Raw genomic sequence first — 21,184 nt, forward strand, 5'->3', positions numbered from 1 at the left:
TCCCTGAATCTCAAGGCGCATTCCGTAAGAACAGGGGTTGCACTGATCACATTTTCACACTTAGCTCTATTGTTCAAATCCATCTTCGAAAACCCGCTCGCAAAGTTTTTGCGTGCTTTGTTGACCTAAGTCAAGCCTTCGATTCTGTTAATCGAAGCATTTTGTGGTGGAAGCTCTCTGACCTAGGAGTAAGCCATAAAATTATTAAAATTTATGATCTGCTTTTCAGTGATGCCCGTGCAAGAGTAAGAAGCACTAATGGGTTAACAAGTTCTTTCCCTGTAGCCAGAGGAATTTTGCAGGGCGAACCTGCCTCCCCCCTCCTCTTTTCCCTATATTTAGCTGACATTGAAAAATCTTTTTGTCAGCCTCATGTCCATGGCATTTCAATTAATAACTCCACTGAACTCAACATCCTCCTGTACGCAGATGATATTGTAATACTGGGTTATTCAAAAATACAGTTGCAAAAAAAAATCAATCTGCTTGACTCATACTTTAAATCTAACCACCTTACTGTTAATTTAAACAAAACAAAAATTGTTGTATTTAGAAAGTCTGGCCGTCTCGCAAAAAATACTAACTTTTTTTGGGGTAACGTTAAACTCGAAATAGCCAGTAGCTATGTCTACCTTGGTCTCCCTTTTTCATCTTCAGGAAAATTTTCATTAGCAGCTAATTTCATGATTAAAAAGGCTTTCGCGGCCATGAACCAACTACTTGACTTACTGCGTAGCTCCAGAAACCCCTCGCTGTGTGTGGCATTCAAATTATTCGATAGCCTTGTACGATCTACTCTATGTTATGCTGCACCAGTTTGGGGTTTCTTCTATGCTGATATGCTGGAAAGAGTCCATACGAGTTTTCTGAAAAAGTTACTAAATCTGAGCAAATATTGTCCTGGTTATCTTGTTAGACTTGAGCTTGGTCGCCGCCCCATTGCCACTCAAATGTTTAACCAACTTATCTCGTACTGGCTTAGGCTTCAAAAAATGGACGAAAATCGTCTACCAAAAATTTGCTTACTTGAACTCTGCCGGCACACAGATTCGGAAAACTGGGCAAATTCAGTCAAGACCCTTCTGAATAACTGCGGTCGACCTGATATCTGGTGTACACCCACTCCTTACCTCACTCCAGTAGTTCTAACATCCCTTACTTATAATTTTACTGATATCTCTCTCCAAGAAGACAGATCTCGATTGTCTGCTTCAACATTATTTCATTTTGCCGATAATTTTGAATTTTCGCTATCCCTACAGTCTTACCTTCTCTTCAATCTCCCCTTGGCGGTCCGTAAGAATATGGCCAGGCTTCGCCTTTACCCTTTTATACTTTATACTAACAAAGGTATATTGCACAAATTTAACCCTGATGAACCTTGTCAGTATTGCAATCAACTAAATAGCTACAATGATCTTTTTCACCTTCTTAAGGAATGCACATTCTTTGCCCTTCAAAGACATACTCATATCACTAAATACCTTCGCCATACCTACTCCCGATCAAACTTTTATCTAATGTTTAGCAACCCCTCTCCTTCTATATGTCTACATTTTTTTCGATTTATCGAGGATATATCAAAAATTCTATTTTTCTTGGGGCAGTAGTTTCGACGCCCTCTCTGTTGTTGTTTGCTCCATATCTCTGCCCATGCGCCCAGGTAACATTCTATTTATTTATTCTATTTATTTTTTATTTATTTATTTTTTTTTTTTTTAAATCTATCTGGATTCGAAAATATATTATGCGTTTATATTTCTTGTGTTCAAACCTTATGCATTTGTTCCTGTCTTGTGTGTGTATCTCCAATAATTTAATTACTAATATTTGTACTTGCCATCCACTGGTGTACTGATAGGCACGATTGTGCAAATCATTAAAGGTTCAGTTCAGTTCAGTTCTAATTCTGTCGGGGTGAACTAACACCACCTATAAATGGTCCATCTACAGTTGGTATTGTGTGAACTCGTGCGTCTCATCATACCATATAGTATACTCATCGTACACTATAAATCTATAGGGTACAAAGTGTTCAAAATTTAGTGCCTCGTTCCTGGGGGGGGGGGGGCGTGTTTAAACCAACGGGACCAGAAGAAGAAAATATGGTACGGGTTGAGGCATGGGCGAAAAAGATAAAGAAACACTTTGTTACTCAAGCGAATTAATGACATTGTCACAATGCAAAGTAATAAATAGGTTCTCTTCGCTAGATTACAAGTTGTAGTGCTTTTTTTTTCTGTGTGTGTGGAACTGAAAATTGTGTTACACCGTCCTTCCGGCCAAATTAATTCTATTTTGTTTTGCTTTCTCGGAATGCCTGCTTATTAGTCAGTTTTTCACTGTCATTGTGTAAGTTTTGTTGATTTTTTTTGTCTGTTACAGGCGAGTGGACAAAAGCAAAGCAAAACAAAAGCTTCACTCTTACGCAAATTAACAGACTTAGTGTCTCCAACACGCATTAGCAGACAACGTAGACCTTCTTAGGGGAGGGAGAGATAAGATGAAATGAAACAAAGAGAAGCAGCGTAGTAATGCAATCAAATCTGGGCAAAACGAAACGCTCTTGGACTCTCTTACGTTGAGTAAGAACATTCAGAACCAGGGTTTGGTTTTTGACATGACAAACGTTAAAAAAAAAACTGTCGAAAACATTCATAAATCTGATTGACTGCTTTTGGATAATGTTCCGAAAACAATAGGTATATACAGTAACAATGTAAAAAACTTACTTCCTGGCACATTAAAATGTTTTATTTTTAAACATTAATTTATCACAATAATTAAAACAAATATCAATTATAATTTGCAATTTTGAATTTTTTGACACACAAAGAGTCTAGAACAGACGATGTGCAATTTTATGGTCCATGTTATCGAAAGCACTGATTACCTGTATTAAATTTACCAAGTGAAATAGAACAGTTTACTCAATTACTCAATATGTGTGATAGGGGATCAGAATTATGTTTTTGATCTCAGAAAGCAACTCGGTATTAAAAATTCAAAAAAATTGTCAGTACGCGGTGCTTTACCGCGATAGTACCAATTTCCATCACTAGATGGCGCCACCGGAAATATGACTTATTAAGCGGAGTAACTCGTTAAACGGAGTAAGCCATAGCTGTGCCAATTCATGCCTGAGGACAATTGGGACTTCCAAAAAGTGACCCGGTAAGCGGAGTGACGTGTTAACCGGGTGACGCACTAACGAGGTTTGACTGTACTATTAATATACATACCATAAGTCAATTTCGAATGGACTTGAATTAATCTTAAGAGGTCACGCGAAAAATGCATTGTTTATATATTATTGTTATACATAGTACGTATATATTAGAACACGTATAAAAAAAATATTTTATAAAGTATTAAAAAAAATTAAGTCGCTCAAATTTTTTGATGATCTCAAAATCTCTCCTATGATCGAGGCTACCGCTCGTCCGGACACACACAACTTATTGGTGAAAAGGATGAATATCGTGAATTGTCTCTATATACTGTTTTTCAATTATTTTCCACACATTAATTTTCCACAAACATTTTTTTTAAAAAAATTCAACATTTTTTTCTCCCAAGAAGGTTGATCACGTGACCCACGTTGATGACATTAATGACGATACTAGATGGCACACTACCGATATTTAAGTTCCTCGAAAATTATTCACTACGTCGTGAGGATTTATCAAATTTTTAGAGAATTTAAAAGAGAAAAAATTAAGTCGTCAAATTACGGCGAAAATGCCAATTATGGCACAAAACTAACCAAGATTTTTCTCTAGCTGTTTTCAATCCCCAAGTTAGAAAAGATATAGTTCGTTTGTGGTTGATGGTGCTAATTAACCACTAGTGTTCAAATTATGCTACTTCGATCTATGCTACAAATAAAAAATCATTCGAAATTTTTATTTTTTAATGTTTCATCGTTATTATTTTATCTATTTGATTTTTATTACCTTTGTGTCAACATTTTATTTTCTTTATTTTTTTTATCGTTATTATATCATCTATATCGTTTTTTTATTATCTTTGTTATTTTATTTCTATTATATTTGTAATCATTCAATTTTTATTTATTGTATTATTCTATTTTTATTCACTTGAAATTGTTTAAGTGAATTTTGGCCTTTTTAGAAGAGATTTTTTGTTTCTTAAATAATATATATATATATTTAATTAAAATGTCATGTGAATAAACGAGAAATTTCACGCGTAGTTCATAAAATGACAGACTACAAGTTCATTCAGTTCAAATATTTATTCATATCAAGATATCGATCGCATGCTCGATAAGTTTATACATTTGTTTGGAATTTAAATTAATTCCTTTTATCGTCGGTGTGTTATTGACAAAAGCACGAATGTCATAAATTGTAGTACATCTCGTGAAAAAAACACCATCACCAAGAGGTTGGGAACGAAAACAGTTTCCTCTAAATTTGAAGCCGGGGTCGTCGTACACAGTCAATGCAAGACTAGATAAAGTGATAATCATAATCACGGACACACACAACGATGATCCCTATCAAGGCTTTCCCGGTCTTTTCACGGCTAAAACAATTTCTCTGTGCCGTCACAGCGCTATCCTTTGACACGTCTTGCATAACTCTGTATTTATCACGATCTCCACTGAAAGTGGCAAATGCTAGCGGGATTTCAGCAATTAATATGCTTCATTATGAAAAATCGACGTTGTCTTTCTAGCGTTAAACCGCATTTACGATACATATATATTGGGCATGAAAACCGCGTCTCTGACATGTCTCAATGAATAAAATTTTAATAACTCGTTTTTGAACAATTTCCATTACTTAAGAAAATATTCATTTCTTGCCGTTTTATGAAATATCGGCGTTAAATAAAACTTACATTTCTGCTGAAAAGATTTCTAATGTTTATCAAATATATTTTTTTCAACAGAAAATACTTTAATTATCGTGAGCTAATAAAATATGAATTCGATTATTTTACTCTTTGTATGCTCACTCAAACTTGGATCATTCGCGATGTTTCAAAGAATTATTTTTCGATAAAACTTGCATTTTTTTTTTCGATGAAAAGATTTTTGTCGGGATTTCTTCCTGCTATTTTTGTAATGCTTATTAACCTATTGCCGTGAAGTTACTCCGGCTTTGATGCTATAAAATATTATATCTTATATATAAATGTGAATATATGTATGTCTGTTCCTTATACAAATCTACAGTTTTAGGCCGATCGTCGCCAGACTTTGCATATATACCAATCAGGACCGGGATTGAACCGTAGGCTACTTTAAAAGTTCGTCAGAGCTGGGCAAATGCCCGAAATGGGTGAAAACTGTCGGGCAACAATGGTTTTGGGGCCTCAACAATCACTTTCGGAACATTTACTTTGGTTACCTTGGTTTCCAACAATGCGTTTCAGACGTGTATATATGCCTTTACAATGGTTTGTCACACCTTTAATTCTGCCATTATAACAGTTTATGCCTGTATAACGGTTTGTAAATTTTCCAATCCTCCCAGTAATTGAAGAAAACCTGGGAAGAGCGCCGGGTATTTCTGCTAGCCTATATACAGGGTATCCTGTAAGTGTTAATGTGGCCTTTATCTCATCAACCGCCCATCGTAGAGGTATAGTTTCAAACTAAAAAATGCTTCAAAGGCGTTTGAATAATATTCGTTGCACAAGCTGGACATATGACGTCACTAACAACAGAGAACAACAACTACGACGACAAAATTGGGAATAAAAATGTTTAACGCCAGCTGATGAACTCAATGCCTGCCTCAAATCCTCAACACTCTGGCACGAAGTTTTTTAACTTCGATAAATGAAATGATAATTTTTTAATTATCATTATCCACCAACATGTGAGTTCAACTGAAAAATGACTCATCACTGCAATCATTTTCACGTCAGTTGATCAAACTTGGCAATGGAAGAATTCCCGTAGAGACCCAAGCACTGGACTGATTACGTTCCCAAATGGATTTTGCCAGTTGTTAAACTCAGTTCAAGAACTTGCAGACAAAGTGTTCCCAAACATTGACAAAATCACCGAAACCATGAGTGGCTTTGTGAGAGAGCGATTCTGGCATCGAAAAATGACAGTGTGAACAAGATCAACGAAAAAATCCTAAAAATTATTCCGGGAGACTCCACATCTTACAAATCGGTTGACACTGTTACAGACACAGCGCAGACAGTTCTGTATCCTGCAGAATTTCTGAACTCTTTGGATATTCCGGGTGCGCCACCACACAATTTGACCCTCAAAGTCGGGGCACCGATAATGCTTTTAAGAAATTTGGGGACACCGAGACGCGGCAATGGCAGCAGACTCTGCGTGAAGAAATTGCACAATTACATCATCGAACACAGATTCTAACTGGATGCGCCAAAACGTCTTCATTCCACGTATCCCAATTATCACTGAAGAAATGCCATTCACTTTCAAGCGATTACAGTTCCCGATTCTTTTAACTTTTGCCATGACAATCAACAAAGCGCGAGGCCAGTCGTTAGCTGTGGCAGGTATCAACCTACTTGAGCCCTGTATTTCTCACGGACAGCTTTTCGTTGCCTTTTCGCGTGTTGGTAATCTCAAAAATTTGTACATCTACACATCAGATGGAAAAACAAAAAATATTGTGTGTCCACAAGCGATTGCTTCAAGTTTTTAATTAAATTATTTAAAAATAAAAGTAATTTTTTCTTACTTGATGCAGAAATTTTATTGATTAAGAATTAATAAGCTATATATCTACTCTATTATATAAAATCACAAATTCGAAAAGGGCCTGTTGCTAAGCAACCGAGTGACGGAAGTGGGTGAAGTTTTTGAGTGACGGAAGCCGGTTACGATTTTGGGTCAAATATTCATTTACCTCTAGCACATATCGGGACCCATTTGACCCATCGGGACCATGTTATGTTCATGTACCGAGAGGCCCCTACATCCTACAGCCGAGCCCTTAGGCTGGAATTTAGATTTCGAGCCCCCAAACTACCTTTTCAGGGGCCCCTCTGTGATTAATTTATAGTGTGAAAAATCAAAAAGTGATAAGAATCGTTGTGGCCCCCTGTCAGCCCTGCCCTTGTGGAGGGGGGGGGGGTCCATGCCGAGAGGTATGTATATTTATAATATACACACAACAGCAGTGTTCCCAACACAAGGTCGGGGTACCCGGGGGAGATTTCACGTATAAGTAAAAAGTTTTCATTTACAGGGGCCCTTGATGGATCTCATTGTTTTCTTGCTGCTTTAACGTTGAAAAATTTGCGATAGCCGAAGCGAAAGATATAACCAGTCTGGGGCCCCACCAAAAGTATGCGAATTGGTGTCCCGGGTAATTTGTTGGGGGCCCTGGCTTTTATTCGTTGGTAAAACAAATACAAATAAAAATTTTTCATAGCACACGCACCGGGGGATGACCGACAAGCTTCCAAGACGGGGGCCCCATGTTTACAGGTTTCATTTTGTGGGCCCTGGATGAATCTCATTCTTTTCTGTTGTAGAATTTGCAACAGCGGAAGCCCGAGATCAAGCCAGTCTGGGGCCCCACCAAAAGTATGCGAATTGGTGTCCCGAAAAATTCTTTGGGGGGGCCTGGATTTTATTCGTTCGTAAAACGAATACAAATGAAAATTTTTCATGCCACTCGCTCCGGGGGATGACCCACAAGCTTCCAAGTCGGGGGCCCCATGTTTACAGGTTTCATTTTGGGGGCCCTAGATTTTATTTGTTGGTAAAACGAATACAAATGAAAATTTTCCATGGCACTCGCTCGGGGGGATTACCGACAAGCTACCAAGTCGGGGGCCCCATGTTTACAGGTTTCATTTTGGGGGCCGTGGATGAATCTCATTCTTTTCTGTTGTAGAATTTGTCCAGCGGAAGCCCGAGATCAAGCCAGTCTGGGGCCCCACCAAAAGTATGCGAATTGGTGTCGCGGGTAATTGGTTGGGGGCACTGAATATTATTCGTTGGTAAAACGGATATAAATGAAAATTTTTCATGGCACTCGCTCCGGGGGATGACCGACAAGCTTCCAAGTCGTGGGGCCCATGTTTACAGGTTTCATTTTGAGGGCCCTGGATGAATCTCATTCTTTTCTGTTAAAGAATTTGCAACAGCGGAAGCCCGAGATAAAGCCAGTCTGGGGCCCCACCAAAAGTATGCGAATTGGTGTCCCTGGTGATTGGTTGGGGGCCCTGGATTTTATTCGTTGGTAAAGCGAATACAAATGAAAATATCTCATCGCACCCGCTCCGGGGGATGACCGACAAGCTTCCAAGTCGTGGGGCCCATGTTTACAGGTTTCATTTTGGGGGCCCTGGATGAATCTCATTCTTTTCTGTTGTAGAATTTTAAACAGCGGAAGCCCGAGATAAAGCCAGTCTGGGGCCCCACCAAAAGTATGCGAATTGGTGTCTCGGGTAATTGGTTGGGGGCCCTGGATTTTATTCGTTGGTAAAACGAATACAAATGAAAATTTTCCATGGCACTCGCTCGGGGGGATTACCGACAAGCTACCAAGTCCGGGGCCCCATGTTTACAGGTTTCATTTTGGGGGCCCTGGATGAATCTCATTCTTTTCTGTTAAAGAATTTGCAACAGCGGAAGCCCGAGATAAAGCCAGTCTGGGGCCCCACCAAAAGTATGCGAATTGGTGTTCCGGGTAATTGGTTGGAGGCCCTGAATTTTATTCGTTGGTAAAACGAATACAAATGAAAATTTTTCATCGCACTCGCTCCGGGGGATGACCGACAAGCATCCAAGTCGGGGGCCCCATGTTTACAGGTTTCATTTTGGGGGTCCTGGATGAATCTCATTCTTTTCTGTTGTAGAATTTGCAACAGCGGAAGCCCGATATAAAGCCAGTCTGTCTCCCCACCAAAAGTATGCGAATTGGTGTCCCGGATAATTCTTTGGGGGCCCTGGATTTTATTCGTTCGTAAAACGAATACAAATGAAAATTTTTCATTTCACTTACTCCGGGGGATGACCGACAAGCTTCCAAGACGTGGGGCCCATGTTTACAGGTTTCATTTTGGGGTCCCTGGATGAATCTCATTCTTTTCTGTTGTAGAATTTGCAACAGCGGAAGCCCTAGATCAAGCCAGTCTGGGGCCCTACCAAAAGTATGCGAATTGGTGTCCCGGGTAATTGGTTGGGGGCCCTGGGTTTTATTCGTTGGTAAAACGAATACAAATGAAAATTTTTCATCGCACTCGCTCCGGGGGATGACCGACAAGTTTCTAAGTCGGGGCTCCCATATTTACAGGGTTGATTTTGGGGCCCCTGGATTTTATTTGTTGGTAAAACGAATACAAATGAAAATTTTTCATAGCACTCGCACAGGGGGAATGACCGACAAGCTTCCAAGTCGGGGCCACATGTTTACAGGTTTCATTTTGGGGGCCCTGGATGAATCTCATTCTTTTCTGTTATAGAATTCGCAACAGTGGAAGCCCGAGATAAAGCCAGTCTGGGGCCCCACGAAAAGTATGCGAATTGATGTCCCGGGTAATTGGTCGGTGGCCCTGGCTTTTATTTGTTGGTAAAACGAATACAAATGAAAATTTTTCATAGCACTCGCACCGGGGGATAACCGACAAGCTTCCAAATCGGGGGCCCCATGTTTACAGGTTTCATTTTGTGGGCCCTGGATGAATCTCATTCTTTTCTGTGAAAGAATTTGCAACAGCGGAAGCCCGAGATAAATCCAGTCTGGGGTCCCACCAAAAGTATGCGAATTGGTGTCCCGGATTATTCTTTCGGGGCCCTGAATTTTATTCGTTCGTAAAAGGAATACAAATGAAAATTTTTCATGGCACTCGCTCCGGGAGATGACCGACAAGCATCCAAGTCGGGGGCCCCATGTTTACAGGTTTCATTTTGGGGGTCCTGGATGAATCTCATTCTTTTCTGTTGTAGAATTTGCAACAGCGGAAGCCCGATATAAAGCCAATCTGTCTCCCCACCAAAAGTATGCGAATTGGTGTCCCGGATAATTCTTTGGGGGCCCTGGATTTTATTCGTTCGTAAAACGAATACAAATGAAAATTTTTCATTTCACTCACTCCGGGGGATGACCGACAAGCTTCCAAGACGTGGGGCCCATGTTTACAGGTTTCATTTTGGGGTCCCTGGATGAATCTCATTCTTTTCTGTTGTAGAATTTGCAACAGCGGAAGCCCGAGATCAAGCCAGTCTGGGGCCCTACCAAAAGTATGCGAATTGGTGTCCCGGGTAATTGGTTGGGGGCCCTGGATTTTATTCGTTGGTAAAACGAATACAAATGAAAATTTTTCATCGCACTCGCTCCGGGGGATGACTGACAAGCTTCCAAGTCGGGGTTCCATGTTTACCGGTTTCATTTTGGGGGCCCTGGATTTTATTTATTTGTAAAACCAATAGAAATGAAAATTTTTCATAGCACTCGCACCGGGGGATAACCGACAAGCTTCCAAATCGGGGACCCCATGTTTACAGGTTTCATTTTGGGGGCCCTGGATGAATCTCATTCTTTTCTGTTGTAGAATTCGCAACAGCGGAACCGGAGAACAAGCCAGTCTGGGGCGCCCCCCCAAAAGTATGCGAATTAGTGTCCCGGGTAATTGGTCGGTGGCCCTGGCTTTTATTCGTTGGTAAAACAAATAGAAATGGAAATTTTTCATGGCACTCGCTCCGGGGGATGACTGACAAGCTTCCAAGTCGGGGTCCCATGTTTACCGGTTTCATTTTGGGGGCCCTGGATTTTATTTATTTGTAAAACGAATAGAAATGAAAATTTTTCATAGCACTCTCACCGGGGGATAACCGACAAGCTTCCAAATCGGGGACCCCATGTTTACAGGTTTCATTTTGGGGGCCCTGGATGAATCTCATTCTTTTCTGTTGTAGAATTCGCAACAGCGGAACCGGAGAACAAGCCAGTCTGGGGCCCCCCCAAAAGTATGCGAATTAGTGTTCCGGGTAATTGGTTGGAGGCCCTGAATTTTATTCGTTGGTAAAACGAATACAAATGAAAATTTTTCATCGCACTCGCTCCGGGGGATGACCGACAAGCATCCAAGTCGGGGGCCCCATGTTTACAGGTTTCATTTTGGGGGTCCTGGATGAATCTCATTCTTTTCTGTTGTAGAATTTGCAACAGCGGAAGCCCGATATAAAGCCAGTCTGTCTCCCCACCAAAAGTATGCGAATTGGTGTCCCGGATAATTCTTTGGGGGCCCTGGATTTTATTCGTTCGTAAAACGAATACAAATGGAAATTTTTCATTTCACTCACTCCGGGGGATGACCGACAAGCTTCCAAGACGTGGGGCCCATGTTTACAGGTTTAATTTTGGGGGCCCTCGTTTTGACTGGAAAGCTATGGCCGGAAAGCTTCGACCATGCGAATACACTGAGACTGGTATTCTATTTGAGGTTTTTGAATACCTAAAATACAAATGCTGTACATTTTCTGTTTCTTAGTTGGACGAAGCTCTACCTATAACAACGGTAGTGGTGAAAATGACCGCTATAGAGATTGTGTACTAATATGGTTGCAAAAAAAAATATCTGAATTAAACAGTCTTCATAAGCGAACATTGAAATAATACTGAAAGAATATGTTATATCATAGCGTATGCATTTTTCCAGTGCCCATTTCGTACCATTCAAAGGTGTTTCTATGTATCTTGACGCTTTTACTACATTAGTATGTAGTAAAAGCTAATTAATGTGCTAGAGAATATCTACAAAGAGAAATAATAAAGCTACTTTTAATATTTCTGTAACATTCAGGGTGTGCCATAAAAATCACTCAAGTTTTGTGGTTCAAGAATCCTCACTCCGGAATTTTTTAGGGTTTCCGTGACGTTTGATTCCGCGGTACGCCAAAAAAGTTCTCGCGGAACACCAGTTGGAAATTTTTGCCGTAGAACAGAGATTTCCAACGTAGAAGCTTTCGCGGAACCCTTGATGGGTATGAGACTTTCCCGTGGAACCCTTGATGGTACTGTTTCGTAAAGTGCACGTCGCGGATCCTAGAGGCGTCGCCAAACTTTGTCAGAGGCATCACGGCAAGCTGGAGATATTGGTTTCTGTCCGTATTTATGCTTTGAAGTGGTTCTTTTATATGGGAAGATATCGAACATACTATGTTAGATCCTGTTAGATATGTTAGAAAAATTACAGAAACGAAATAAGGAAATATTGCATTTAATCGCTTAAACTAAATTTTTTTTTATCAACATCTCTCAAAGGAAAAAAAATCTAACGTAATTGTTTTTTATGTGATTTATATAAACAATGATAGAATGTAACAAAAATTAACAGCGGTCCAAACAGGCGTTTTTGAATCCGGTTTTTGAAGGTTGAATTAATGTGGCAGTTATGCATAGGATAATTATTTAAACCACAACATTTCTTTTTGTATAGACATGGACTCACTACAACAGTGCTGTGAAAAAAAAAAGCAGCAGATATTCGGAAGGAGTCCTTGAGGACAGGTGGTGGGCCATCCCCATCAATGCGACTGTCGCATTTGGAAGAGAGAGTGGTCGCAATGATGGGCGACACTGTGGTATACGGGAATGCAGAAATAAATCCCCCATTGCGGTATTCTCCTGCGGTGAGTATTTGATTTTAAAGTACAAAGTATACTTTACTTTTTGGCCATCAGGACTGACTGGTGACTTAAGAGTAATAATAGTATAATATGAATGACTTGTACAGTTCTGCTGTTGACCTGATCATTTTCTGCACACAAAGGCTAATTAGACCGGGACCTACAATTTATTGCCGATTCCGAACAGCAGGCTTGTTTTTTATACTCATCGAGAGGCTAGTGCGCTAACCAATGATGTTGACCTAATTGTGGGTAGGTTATTTATATGGACTCTGTCAAAACCATAGCCAAAAATTTCTTTGGGATGGTGATTAAGTGACAGAACTTAACTATGCTAATTTATAAAAATCAGTCATTTTCTTTTATTTCGGTAAGAGGACCTAACTCCTAGTACAGCACTTCCCTTGTTCTGTGTCTGTAATGAAATGGTTTTATATTTTTGTTATATATTGGATTTTACTATCATATTTATTAGTGGCACCACTTATTTCATAGTGTATTCCTGGAGCATCCACCACAGCGTCGGGATCTTCAATTGTTGAGCAGGAGCCTGTTGAAGTTTCAATCTCAGCTCCTGCTGAGGAATTTCAAGATTTTGATTGCTCCCACCTTTCTGAAGACATGTTTGCAGCCATTGAGTCAGGTAAGGAGATATGATAATCCTTCGATCAAAGGAATATGAAATTCTGAGTTGACGGTGGCTGGTGCATTAAAAAATATACAATGGCTATCACCACACCTCTACATGGAAAAAAAATGTAATTTAAATAAATCAATTCAGAACTAGGCTAAAAAAGACAAATGTTTGTCAGCGAAATAAAAGAATTTCCGGTGAATCTTCAATTGAGCAAGCAATGTTTTTTGTGCTTATGCCAGAGAGAAAGAACTCAGAGCTGTGCAAATGCCCGAAATGGGCGAAAAACTGTCGGGCAACAATGGTTTTGGGGCCTCAACAATTACTTTCGGAATGTTTACTTTGGTTACCGTGGTTTCCAACAATGCGTTTCAAACGTGTATATATGCCTCTACAATGGTTTATCACACCTTTAATTCTGTTAGTATAACAGTTTATTTCTTTATAACGGTTTGTCACTTTTCCAATCCTCCCAGTAATTGAAGAAAACCAGGGAAGCGCTTGGTATTTCTGCTAGCCTATATACAAGGTGTCCTGTAAGTGCTAATCCGGCCTTTATCTCATCAACCGCCCATGATATTTTTATTAGAGCATAGTGTGTTTCACCATGTTAAAGGTATCACGTTCTCTTAAGTTCCACTGTACTAAATAAGAAAGTTAGGTGAAATTTGAACCAATCACATTCGAATTATCTAGTTTGCTGGCATCTATACACATTCTGGAATAGAATAAGTTTAGTCAATTTATGCCTTTTTGTAGTGCCGTTTTTATGAATTTCCTGCAATGTTACTTTGTTAATATAAGACTTTAAACGTAATCTTATATATCTATCGATTATTTGTTTCATCTGAGATTCATGTAGCTCTTCAAATCCCATTTCATTTTCAATTGGATGAAAAAACTAATCCCTTCAATACACAGATATTCACTAGTTATAATCCTCAACTTAAAATCTATGTTTGTCAAGTTATTACTATCTCCTAACATTAAAAATTTGAAAGCTCTTTCTGCAACTGAAATAATTTTGAAGACAGCGAAAGAGAACAAATTGATACCACCTCTTGAAACAAATAACGAAAATGCTTTCGGATCTTGTGGATTGATAGAACTGCAATCATGTTCACTTTTTTTATACTGATGCAGCAACATGTGCTTGCACGATTGACAACTTATCTTTTTTAGAATGCTTCTAAATTACAGAGGTGGACAATATATCCACCTATGTAATATAGAACATTATCCTGATAATTAGATAGACCTACAGAGTCTAAATATTCTGAATAAGCAGATAATATCAAACTCTCATTTTCAGAAAACTCTGGTTCAATTAAAGTTCTGTTTGGTGCCCTGAACTCTAGAATTGAAGGAACAAAAATATTGCTGTCCATACATTTTGAATTCCTGGTGGATATATTCCCGGCCAGAAGTAATTTTCGCAAAGACCAGCGAAACTGGCGCGTGTTGGGATTATTATTAAAGCCTCCACAAGCTTGTACACTATTGAAAAACAATTCAATGTGATCTTGGGATACTTTGTAGGTTAGGACATATTTCAATGGATGTTTCCTCTTGATAACAATTCTATTCTGAAGATAGTGCAGATACAGATTTGGCACTCACTATTAATCCTAGAGCGAACCATTCCACCACACTTGATTTTACTGAGAGAAAAAGGAGATTTAAATCCTTTACCAAAAAAGGATTCCTGCAATTTAACAAATCAAATAAGCGGTCAATTACTCTGATGAATTCAATAGTGACTTCTGAGCCAAGGAATGATGCATTTTTTGAATGCAATAGAAATTTCATTGCATCAGCAGTAGTTCCACTGCTCAATGTCTGAGCAGCCAAAGAAACATTCATGATACTATTTCGAAAATTTACATGGGCACCACCAAGCTTATTAGCAAACTTGAATCCTACTTCATCTTGAAGAGAATTCAAGGCTTTGATGTAATGCCAATGTAAATTTCCAGTTTCTGAGACCAACTGTTTCTCTGCCAATGTGTTTTGCTCTAATTTCAGCCTATGGCACGGATCAAACACTACAAACACAGGCACCCGATTTCTTGGATGCAAGAAGTAGGTTTGAACTGAAGTGCCAGAACCAAACTTGTGCAACCCAACTGCTGAAAAGCACGAACATTGCAGGCATAGGCGGAGATAGACTCGGAAGTCTGGGGGTGGGCACGGTCATTATTGCTGGGGGGGGGGCAAGATGATGATGATGACAATTCATATATGCATATATACATTAGATCAGCCGACTCCACCTTTGACGCGGGGGGGGGGGGCAATGTCCCCCCCCCTCTCCCCCCCCCCCCCCCCCCCGTATCTCTGCCCATGATTGCAGGAAGCACCATCAGCTGTAATTGACCATATTTTGACATTGATGTTGTGAAGTTTTGCCAGACTAACATTTATCAATTGGGCATAAAACATCAGAATTGATCTTATCTACAAAAAAGTAGGCAATTGGTACTTTGAAGTTCTTGGTGGAAGACACAATGACAAAAACCAATGCTTCGCGGAAGCTAGGCAATGCTCTTGACCATCCACTAACCCAGCACATTCAACATATCCAGAGTATTTGTGCCTGCTTTTGTCCCACGTAATTTGTTTCCTAATAGACATAGTCAAAAAATTATTATGGCACAATCCAGGGGAGTGCTTCCTTGTGCTGCAACATTTTCAACATATGAGAAAGCTTCACTCATAAAACCTGGGCAACATTTGGTAGAGCTCACTGGGTGGGGAAGGGTAAACTTTTTTCGTAAACAATTTTTTTTTATAAGAACGGGAGGAGAATAAAAATATAAAGAAAGAGCAAATTCTTTTTCATACACGATGTGTATCGTCTCCCACTTGGTTTCACATTTTTATTAATCAGCTCATGTACCAGGAGCTCAAATGGGACATCTCCGAAAGTGTCTTTCAACAATGTAAAGACCCCTTTATACGTACGCTCTTGCGCGCGCGATAGCTGTAAACAAGTTCAGATCCGCCTTCAAGAGTGCGCGTGTAAAGACGAAAAAAGTGTGCGGGTAGGAACGCGCGCAGGAACCATTCCAACGTTCAATCGCGAACTCAAAATCGTACGTCTAAACGCAAAGCAGCTTACAAGCAAAGACGTGGCGAATCCCTCGCTCCGGGTGCCATCTTCTTTCGTTATCGCTCTTTCAAAAGAAGAGAAAACAATAATATTAATAATATTTTCAGCGATATATTCGCTGAAAATATTCACTTCCATTATTTTTCCAGAGTATTTGACGATGTTTTTTTTTCTTTTTTGAACGTAATAACTTTTACAGATGATAAATTTATTGAAAGTTACGCTTATTAGATTATTGTAATAATTAATTTTTAAACTTTGATGTGGCTCCTTTTATACTCACCTTAGGTTATTATTATTATTATCATATTTAATGAAGAAGACGTTTGTTAAATTAAAAGTAATTTTACTCGAACGCGGATTGTTTACACAAACATCTTTCTTTTAGTTTTCCTTTAACATCTATGTCAGTGACTCATCAAAAACGAACGTATTTATAAACAAATTTGCTTTTATATATATTATTTTAAATTATAGTATAGAATCGACATACACTGAAGAGCCAAAAAAATTGGTACACCTGCCTAATATCGTGTAGGGCCCCCGCGAGCACGCAGAAGTGCCGCAACATGCCGTGGCATGGACTCGATCATAGACTAAAGATATAAATAGACCGCGCACGCTATTCATAAAACTTGTCGAACGTGAAGAAAAGATGAGCAGTATTGTTGGGGAAGAACAGGTTCTGCGCTATTACATTTGGCTCGTTTTCGCAGAACATAGTGATTTCGTGTTAATGCTAGGATGTTGCTGTAACGAAATTTGACTCGATCGAGTTGATGAAAACTTACCTTCATTTGTTCAATGAATTTCATTCATTCTTTTGTAAAATATTTAGGGAATGTGGGATTTGAAAAAAAAAAATCAATTCTATATAATATAAACAAATATTGAAAAACGAAATTTTTTTATTTTCCAAAAGGGATAATTTCTAATAATTTAAGACTTTTGAGTTTTTAAATATTATTATACTGTATATATAACCTATCTCTTATATATATAACCTATTTCATTTATATTTTTAAATATTCTCTTCTCACTCACTTTGTCACTTTTAATTTCGAAAATTTATTTTAACTAGGGGTTATTAAAACATAAAAATTATCTTCCAAGGACATTAAAATTACTATAATCATACATTTATTTTTAATATATAATTATAATGCATCATATTATGTTATGTAATGTAACACATTCACACACATACCATATTCAGTCATGAAATATTTAAATAATAAGTAAAAGTTTCATTTCCAACATTCTTGAAAAACCTTTTATAACCTTATCACACAAAAATGTAAACACTTACATAATATTTCAGGAATAAAATGAATTTTTCAAGAAAATTGCAATACCTCATCGTCAGTACTTTTCTAAATTATAAGAAATGAAATTTCGTGTAGCGTATATATGTAATAATTTAGAGTACGTAAATGTATGTTACATGTGACATATGAGTTACTTACCCCGACCCGGCGAATGTGATTCGCCATACGGGGGTTCCCCGAAGGGAGCATTTATTTTCTCAATCAAAAAAAAAAAAAAAAATTACATGTTAAAAATATATACATTCTATATCACCGGAGTCACCATTCTATATCACCATTGGTCCGAGGTTAACAATTCACCTTACAAAACTCGGGCAACACCATTAACAACCCGCGAGCAGGAATTTGGTGTTCCCGATTACCACTTTTCAATCTATTTGTTTCTCTCGGGAACATTTCACTCTGTTCCTAAGTACCTTTGCACTGCCAAGTCCATTATACCAGAAAGAAGGGTTCTTGTTTTTTGGATTTTAATCAGCGCCGTAATTGGAATGTTAGTGCTTGTGAAGTTTATCTTCTTTCTCTGGCTTTCCCAATATTCGCATTGATATACAAGATGTTGGGTGGTGCCACTATCTTTGTTGCAGAAAATGCACATCGGGGACTTTCCATGAAACCTAGCTTGAGCAATTCCTGTGGCACCATGTTGCGTGAGTAATTGATTTATATAAAAGTCTCCTTGAATTCTTGTGGTGCTAATCTTAGGGAAGATAGCATATGTGACCCTTCCTTTGTTGCTATCATCCCAATATTCTTGCCACTCTTTGAGGATGTCTTTCTTGATAACTTGTCGAATATATGATTTTGTATATTTGTTGTTGATGTCTACTTCATTCTTTTGCGTGGCTTGTTTTGCTTTTGTATCAGTATAGTCATTTTTAATGTTTTCGTGGTGTGCTTTAACCCAATGTAGTTTTGTATTAAATTTTTTTAAAGATCTTCTGTATTATGAGCACTCTGTTGTTTTTGTAATTTGGATTACCGATTGCACATAAAGTTGATTTTGAATCTGTATATATGTGGGCCTCATATATTTTATTTCCAAGGATATGTTTTGCCACATTATATATTGCCAATAATTCTGCCAAAAAGACGGTACTATTGTCTGACAATCTGTACATTTTTTCCAATGTTCTTTTGTTTTCATGATAGTACGTGTACGCACAGCCCGCTCTGCTTGGAGCCATCTGTATAAAAAGAATGTGTGTTATTGTCCTTAGCATTTTCGTCCCATTCAATCTTGATTCTATTCCATGGTGGAATATTAGAGCAGTCTGGCTCTTGTATATGAGAGTGCATTATAATTTGTTCTTCAAATTGTGTAGACTCTTTCAATTTACTGATATTATACCATCTTATTCGATTTTTCAGAGTAATGTTGATTGGAGGTATACCTGCTAGTGTGAACAACGCCTCGTACGAAACCGTCGAATAGCATTTCGTTATATCTAAGAAGAATTGCCTTTGTATTTGAAGAAGTTTGTTATTATGTGTTGATTTGTCTTCAAACCATACTTCGTAACCATATATTATTTTCTTTTCTATGGCCTCCAAATAAATCTTCTTTAAAACTTCCGGCTTCGTACCCCATGTTGCCCTCGAGTTTCTTTTCAATTCGTGATGTGATGTAGATGTTTTTTCTTTGATATAGTGCAGATGATCACTCCATGTGAAATTCCGGTTCAGTATTACTCCCATGTATTTAAAGCTAGTTTTGTATACAATGGGAAAATTAGCCAATCTGATTGATGGGACGCTTTTAATTTCCCCCTTTTCTTTACAAATCGAAAACACGCACTTTTGTTTGTTGAATTTTAGTCCAAAGATGTCAGCCCATTCTTGAGTTTTCATGAGTATATGTATTGTCTTTTTTGTAAAGTGTTTGGGTACTGCCGCAGAGACCATTATCAAAATATCATCGGCAAAGGCCTGTATGTTGACATCTTTTCCCGGGTTGATTTTTAAAAGTTCGTTGATAGCCAAATTCCACAATGTCGGCCCTAGGACCGACCCCTGAGGCACTCCAGTGTTGTATTTATGTATTTTCCCATTATCATTAACGATAGATCTGTCCGTCAAATAACTGTAGAGAATTCTTTTGATATATGCCGGAATGTCAATCCTTGATATAATGTGTTTAAGAGGAGTTATCTTCAATGCATTGAATGCATTAATTATATCAAGTGATATTAGACAAACGATTCGATCTCGCCTGAAGTTGCTTTTGACTATATCTTTGACATTTTGGAGGGCGTCAATAGCTCCTTTTCCTTTTCGGAAGCCATATTGATTCTGCTGAAATATTCCGTTCTTTTGTATATAAAATTCTAACCGATTACCTATACATTTCTCAAATATCTTGCCGATATCTGTTAAAAGGCAAATAGGCCTAAAATTAAAAACTTTTTCCTGGCCTGTGTTTATCTTTGGGATATATACAGCTTTTCCTTCTTTCCATAGTTGTGGGAATATTCCTTTCTGTACGATATTGTTAAATAATGAAATAATGAGATCAGCTTTTTTCCTGTATAATAATTTCCATATTGATTTCGTAATGCCGCCTGGACCTGGTGCTGTGTCTTTTCCTATATCGTTGAAGATTATATCGATTTCTTGCACTCCGATGGGTTTATACTGTTCAGAGTCTTGTACAGAATCTGTCTGAGGATTTTCATTCTCATCTTCCGTTTGTACATGTGACATATGTGTAACCTCTTCGCTCCAGAAGTATACATATGTGAATCTTCATTTTTTTTTAGGCATTAAGTAGTTTTTAGAATGATTCTTTCTTCAAGTTAACATCTGAGGTACACATAGTGACTTCAGATCTCAACTCAGACGGTCCTAATAAAGTTATTGACTGAATATTAATTAATCAATTTATTTATTTGTTTTTCTTGTTTGTGGGCAATTTCACACATACAACACAAACACAAATTAATCAATAAAAAAATTTCTTTTCTGTAATCGTTTTATCTCAAGCGTGAAGAGAGGCAAAAATACTATTTTTAGAGGTAGTTATACATTTTTATGCAAAACTGCCATTGTCTAGAGGGTGAGTTTTCATTACATTTTATTTAAATAAAATATTTGTCATAAATTCCTCATTCTGAAAAGCATATTTTCTTCGAGTTGAGTGAAACTCGAATAAACTCACTAGCTCGCCAAATCTCGCCAAATCTTGCGAAGACGTATATTTCAGTTAAAAGTTAATAAAACTCATTACTTCAATCATTTATTACCAAAAATTCTATTAAAACATTTAATAATGGCTCATAACATTTGAATTTTACCAAAACGTGGAACTTTAATTGAATTAAATCCAAATTGGCATCGTTAAAAACTGAGACTACGTCAGAAATCCATTGAATCGTCAATTTAATATTCCAATTTTTAATTTATAACAAGGGGAATAAGCAAAAAAGTATTCCTTTGTGAAAGGATACTGGCCCCCCCCCTTTCCTAAACCGTTCAGAACATCCGAAAGCTGCACAAGTGTTGAC

Source organism: Pholcus phalangioides, unplaced genomic scaffold (assembly GCF_987345545.1).
Source record: "Pholcus phalangioides strain wild (caught in Gottingen) unplaced genomic scaffold, Ppha-v1.0 ptg000022l_1, whole genome shotgun sequence".
Taxonomy (NCBI): domain Eukaryota; kingdom Metazoa; phylum Arthropoda; class Arachnida; order Araneae; family Pholcidae; genus Pholcus; species Pholcus phalangioides.